At 31.8% G+C, this 7,123-nt stretch overlaps 1 long non-coding RNA gene across 1 annotated transcript; it reads right to left on the bottom strand.

Moving 5' to 3' along the window:
- Positions 1-935: 935 nt before the first annotated feature.
- Positions 936-5,239, bottom strand: LOC141546643 (uncharacterized). The gene is made up of 3 exons (XR_012483346.1): positions 5,111-5,239; positions 1,411-1,553; positions 936-1,322 (listed from the first exon to the last, which is right to left on the bottom strand). It is a non-coding gene; the product is annotated as an uncharacterized LOC141546643 (long non-coding RNA).
- Positions 5,240-7,123: the final 1,884 nt, after the last annotated feature.

Raw genomic sequence — 7,123 nt, 5'->3', positions numbered from 1 at the left:
TACTGTTGATGAGCAGCTATTAACAAAAGTTTTATGGAGGATAAAATGGGCATAAGGGTTTGCCAAGGAATCTTAACCTTCTTACTATTTAAATTTCTCTATATTGTTAATATGGATAATTTAAAAATCTTAATACATTTGTGTTCAACTAAATAATTATTGAAAATATTGCTTTGTATGTGTGAGGGATAAAATATAAGAGACAGTTAGATTGCACAGGGTTTAGAAGATTGGGCCAAGAATCAGGAAGGAAGGAATTCAAACCTAGCCTCAGATACTAACTAGCTATATAAACTTGGGAAAATAAATTACTTCTTTCTCAATTTTCCTCAAATGTAAAACAAGAGTGATAATGATACTTACCATTGAAGATTGTTGTAAATATCAAATGAGAAAATGTTTTTAAAGTGTTTACCATGGTACTAGTACATTGTAGGTGCTACACAAATGCTAATAACTATTATTATTAAAGTTTGTTCTTGATTTTTTTTTTTTTACTATCAATGAAGTTAATTGCAGTGAAATAGACTGAAAATCATAATATTTTTGCTATTACTAAAAATTGTAGAAAGGACTAAAATGTGTAAATGACTCAGGAAGTGCTTATGCACTTTTTCTTTAAACTTGACATTCTATCTCTAATCTGGGTGTATTACCACAGATCTCCAATTCTTCAAATATATTCCCTTCTCTCTCACCTTCATCTTTTATACTAACTAATTTCTTTCAAGGCTAAATTTCTATGCCATTTCTTATGTGAAGTTATTAAGGTTACCCCAAGTTCTCTCTTCCCTCTCAAATAATTTTATATTTGATTATTTATGTATTTATTGAATCTCTTAAGTAAGATATAATGTCCTTGAGGAAAGGTAGCAATTTTCAATTTGTCTTGCCTTCCCTTCCCTTCCTTCCTAAAAGAGGAACTTGATACATACTAGATGAGTATTTTTTTAATTGAATCAAGTTAAATGATAGTAACCTTCTTTCTTTCTCTTTTCTTTCTTTCTTCTTCCTTCTTTTCTTACCTTCTTCCATCTCTGTTCTTTCTTTCTTTCTTTCTTTCTTTCTTTCTTCCTTCCTTCCTTTCTTTCTTTCTTTCTTTCTTTCTTTCTTTCTTTCTTTCTTTCTTTCTTTCTTTCTTTCTTTCTTTCTTTCTTTCTTTCTTTCTTTCTTTCTTTCTTTCTTTCTTTCTTTCTTTCTTTCTTTCTTTCTTTCTTTTTCTTCCTTCCTTCCTTCCTTCCTTCCTTCCTTCCTTCCTTCCTTCCTTCCTTCCTTCCTTCCTTCCTTCCTTCCTTCCTTCCTTCCTTCCTTTCTTCCTTCTCCTCAGAAACATTAATGCGAGATCAAGAGACAAAGTTTATGACTGGAAAAACAAACAAACAAACAAACAAAAAAACAACAACAACTTACCTTTGTAGTTTTGTGTCTTCTCAGTTCCAAATGTAGGATAGCAAATGTTTCTGCTTTATGTCCTTCATTAGATTTCAAATGGCATAGAAAATGGATACTTTATAACTTGAACACTGATGTCCCTCTGAGCAATAGAATCCAACCTATGACAACAACCAAAAAAAAAAAAAAAAGAAAAAGGTGTCAGATAAATATTTATATGTGTCATAATGGCCTCTTTTAAGCACTTTACTTCAGTTAGTTGAATCCATTCTACCATGTGTTGAAAAATTCTCCTTGATTCAAAACAATGCCTGACATGTTTCAGGGATAAGACAGACTGGTACACTGGTGATTCATGTGAAATTCATTCCTTCTATACTTGAGGTATGCTACTCTGCTGTTTCACATTTATTTAAATTAATTAATTTGAATTCAATATTAAGCTTTTATTGAGAAACATAGTTTACCCTCACTAACAAAGTTGCGTAAAGAGGAGTCAAGATGATATAAAGACTATTGAATATGAAAGTTCACACTGGATTGAATTTAAAATGACAATTTTGTCTAGGTTTCATCATTTCTTTTTTCAGACTTGGAAGCTCTCTGTACTGTCTCAAGATTATCTATGATTTAATGGTTTATAGTATCAGATTTTAAAATGAAAGATATTTCAAAAGGTCATTTAATCCAGCCCTCTCCTTTAAGGAATTAAGGTTCAGAGAAGTTAATTGACTTGTTTATATTTATATTGGAATTGTGTCAGTTACTTCCATTTTAATGCTTTATGTAGCTAGAATCCAGAAGAGATTTTGTACAATACATGTAATCTGTGAAATAAATAAAAGGATTAAAATGTTCTAGATTTGAAGGCGTACAATTTTTGCTTTTTTTCTTTTTTCAGTTCTTAGTTAATTAGAATGTTTAGCACAGAAATTTAAAATAGTATTATGTTCAACCTTAGGCTCTCTATTTCTAAAAGAGATAAGCCTCAATTTCCTAATATGTAAAATGCCTAGAATATCTCTATATTTTCTTCCAGTTCTAAGCCAATGATTAAAAAATAATAATAATAATAAGGTAAACTGATTTTTTTTTTAAATAAAGCTAATCAAAGAATGATTAACTACTTAAAAAAAAAAAAATCCACTGTTCCCTCTTCCTTCAGACTCTGGTTATGCTGAGACTAGATTCCTTAAATAGTTGCCAATTTTTTTTCTTCCTTCAGCTTAGATTTTGATTTTTTTTTTTAAATCTAATTAGATTATGGGCTCTAATTCATCTCTAAACTACTAGGTGGCGGTATTTTATATCAATATCTTTGGATCATTTGGAGATATAATTATTAAAAACAATCTCAGCCCTCAAGGATTTTCTCTGAAGACTATTATTATTATTATTATTTTCCTTGAGGCTGGAGTTAAGTGACTTGCCCAGGGTCACACAGCTAGGAAGTGTGAAGTATCTGGTATCAGATTTGAACTTGGGTCCTTCTGAATTCAAGGCTGGTGCTCTATCCACTTTGCCACCTAGCTGCCCCTTTCTCTGAAGATTATTACTAGCTAAAAATTGGAGTTTAGCATCAAATTATTTTTTCAGTATTGACCATAGCATTTTTATAAGTGTATATCCTAATATCTTTTTCATGGAAGAAATAGCTATGACATTGTAATACAGAAATGACATTGTAAAACAGATGTTTTGTTGGTATTTGTTTCCAACTTTATCCTTTTTATATTCAGTATTTTGTTGTTGTTGTTGTTGTTGTTGTTGTTGCTGTTTTAAGTTGCATTGCTCCATTTTGTTTTTTACTCCACAATGCTTTTTCCACACTGTCATTGAAGAATCCTCCCTTGTAACTTAGAAAAACAGTTAAAAACAATTGACAGATCCAGAAGCCACTCCTCATAGTATATATAATGGGCCACACTCATATTGTTTGTTCTTCCTTTTCAAAGAGGACTTGTAAGTGAATTGGATTTAGTGAGCCAGTATTGCAAAAAAAAACCCATCAGTTTAACTTTCTCTTCCAAAGTTATCAAAGTCCAGTGCATAAAAACTTCAAGACAATTGGTGAAGGTCAAGACTACAATGGATATAAGAACTTTGGTGCCTTCATGATCTCAGCACTCCACTTTGTCCGCTTTCATAACCCTTGGAATAAATTTTCTCTTCTGTCTATTCTGCTGAGAGAAATCTTCATGTGCTTGATGCAAACAATCTCCTAAATCAAACATGACTTTAAGACCAGTGAATTACCCTCAACCTGATTTAGCCCATCTGCTGAGATAAATTTAACAAGGTATGGCTTCTGTGTTGGCTACAGCTTCTTGGAGCCACATATGAGAGTGATGGAAGAAGGACCTCAAAAGTAGATAAGCAGCCCTGAAAAGGGATTGACAAACACTCACACTAAAGATGCTGTTCCTTCCTGAATACAATACTCCCTTTATATACATTCCCAGAAATCATTCTCTCCCACCCTATCATCCTTTTTCACCAGTCTGAATGTGAAAACTTTGAGACTTTTCAAGAATTCCAGGGCTCAGAAACAAAAATAGATTAATTCAAGAGAAATGGATTTGAGTTTCTCCTAGGGCACTGATTTTCTAGAGATCCACAAGAAGATATTTAAGAGATTCAGAGAAACATGTTTCATAATTCTTTCTTGATTCAGGTATTTTTGGCTCTTCCATGTTTGTTTGTTTGTTTTTTGCTTTGTTTTGTTTTGTTTTGGCAAAGATCTTGGAGTGATTTGTCATCACCTTCTCCAGTGGATCACCTAGGGCCTGTCTATCTTGCATGACACTGCAAGACATAGCTTATAGTTTCCTTGAGCTCTGAAAGCTCCTTCAATAAGACAAGGCAGTCATCTAGGAGGGGAAACTATTCATGACCTGGTGAACATACCAGGCCTTTCTATGGGTTTTCATGGCAAAGATGCTAGAGTGGTCCATGATTTTAAAATGGAGTTAATAATACTTGGACAAATGTGCCTTAGTGTTGTCAGTAAAATGATTTGTAAACAAAGGAGTCTTACAGAGATGCCTATTTTTAATGTTTTACTCAGGAATTACAAAAGGAATAATAAGGAAAAGTATTGTACAAAGTATAGCCTATTTGTGTGTGTGTGTGTGTGTGTTAGCAGAAAAATAGAAAATAGATGCCCATTAATTGAGGAATAATTAAGCAAATTGTAAGACACAAATGTGAAAGAATATTACTGTGCAATATGAAATAACAAATATTAAAAAATGTAGAAAATCCTGGGAAGATAGCATGAAAAATATGATGAAAATATCATACTAACATTTACATACTTCTGAGGTTTGCAAAAGGCTTTATAAATATTATCTCATTTTGTATTCACAATGATCCTGTAGGATCTCTTATTAGGAACTTTTATTATCCCCATTTTGCAAATGAGGAAATAAAGGCATTTAGAAATCAAGTAAATTGCCCTGGATCATACAACTAATAAGTGCATAGGCTCCATTTAAACTCAAGTCTTCAAGAGTCCAAGTCCAGTGCTTCATCTATTTTGTCTGAATAGAGAAGAAAAAATGGAAAGATTCAGCATTTTCCACAAGAGGAGCTTGTCATTTAATAACTGTAACTTTAGGTAAAGTATTTAGCCTTTCTGGCCTTAAAATGCCTATTTATACAATTAATCTGGAGGAAGTAAGGAAAAAGATGAGGGAGGAGAAAATATTTCACTTACCTAAGGGTCCAGAGCTAGAAGGAAAGATCTATTATTTTACAAGTTCTAAGATCTATGATATGATTTTCTTGAACATCTTTCAGAAGGATAATTGTGTACATTGGACAACTTGGTAGGAGAGTGGATACTGTCTAGATTTGGATTGGGAAAACAATAATAACAGGTATCTCTGTAGTACATTGTGATTCACAAAGCACTTTTCTGACAACAGCCTTACAAGGTAGGTTGTCCAAGTATTATTAGCTCTATTTTAGAATCATGGATCATGCTAATATCCCCAAGGAAATGCTTCAGTTTGCTTTGGGCATCAGTCCTTTACTAGCTATTTCACCAAAGAATAAAGAAGTATATTTCTTCAATTGTTCCTCTGGGTCCAGTTTTCACATGATTTACCTCCCTTTCACTGTTGCTTTCATTTACATAAAAACAGTTATTGTATGTTTAGTTCTTCTGGTTATGCTTTCTTTACTCTAAATCAATTAAAAAAAGGAAATTAAGTTTCTTAGGGTCTCTTTTAAATTTATCCTTTTTGTTGATTATTTCTTTCATGTGCTACAAAATCATTCAAAAATTCAAGAAATTAATGAAAACTGCTTTGTTTTCAGTTTTGCTTTCTATGACAAAAATCTCCTTTTCCTTGGGGTATAGTTCCATTGGGAAAGTATAATATCTTTGAAGAGCCAAAAGACTGTCAAGTTCAAAACCCAAAGAATAATTCTTGAAACAGCTGCTAAAAACTTTTGTTAGAATCACTTTCTCTGATATTCATTATCCCAGTTGTGTGTCAAATATTTTCAAATAAATAAAATATTTATTAAACACCTACTATGAGCTAGTCTTTGTGGTAAGCATTTTACAAATTTTATCTCATTTGATTTTGTTAATAACCCTGGAATAGAAGTATTATTAACATCTCCTTTTTCCAGTTGAAGAAATTAAAACAGACAGAGATTAAGTAAATTGGGCAAAGTTCATTGGTCCTCCTGAATTCAGTTCTAGTTCTCTATTCATTAGATCACCAGTGTTACTTGTAAGGAATCCTAGTGAGTAAGGAATCTTAAGTAAATCTCTGTCATGTCTTTTGTGTAACCTTTTGCTGAGAACAAAAGAATATGCATCAGATTATCTGATGGAATTCCAGGGAAAAGCATAAAGAAAAACATATCATTCTTTCTTGTGTATTAATAAAAGAGTATGCTTTATTGTAAATTTGTGTTTATCCTAGAAACTTGGCCAATTCCTTGAGTAAATACAATCTCTCTAAAAGAAAGAACACATATTCCTTTTAGGTTGAAGTATGCTGTACTATATGTCAAGAGTAACATATTGGGATATAAAACACTGTATACTTTTTGACCCAGGAGTGCCATTATTACATTTATATCCCAAGGGAACCATGAAGGAGGGAAAAGGACCCACATCTTTGTAGCAGCTCTTTTTGTAGTAGTAAAGAATTTGAAAATGAGTAGATGTCCATCAATTGGGGAATAGCTGAACAAGTTGTGGTCTATGAAGATAATGGAATATTATTTTTTTTATAAAAAATTATAAACAAGCTGATTTTAGAAAGACCTGGAAAGATTTATATGAACTGATGCTGAGTAAAACAAGTTAAACCAGGAATACATTGTACACAGTAACAGCAAGAATGTTTGATGGTAAACTATGAAAGATTTGTGTTTTTTTTTTTGTTTGTTTTGTTTTGTTTTGTTTTGTTTTGTTTTATTTTTTCTCAGTGTTTCAGTGATCTAAATCAATTCCAATAGACTGTACAGAAAGTGCTATCTACATTCAGAAAAAGAACTAAGGAGACTGAATGAAAATCAGCACATGCTATGTTCACTTATTTTTTTCCGTTTTTTTTATCTCTTACATGTTTTTTTTTTCTTTTTGCTCTTGTTTTTCTCTGTTAACATGATTCATAAAACAATGTGTATTAAAAATAAATAAATTTACAAAAAAAAGTCATATATCAAATGAAAATTCTTAATATAGTGTCTTCATTCTTAGCCT

The sequence above is a fragment of the Sminthopsis crassicaudata genome, chromosome 6 (assembly GCF_048593235.1).
Source record: "Sminthopsis crassicaudata isolate SCR6 chromosome 6, ASM4859323v1, whole genome shotgun sequence".
In the NCBI taxonomy this organism is placed as follows: domain Eukaryota; kingdom Metazoa; phylum Chordata; class Mammalia; order Dasyuromorphia; family Dasyuridae; genus Sminthopsis; species Sminthopsis crassicaudata.
Note: the sequence above shows the minus strand (reverse complement) of the source record. Positions and strands in the feature narration are given on the sequence as shown.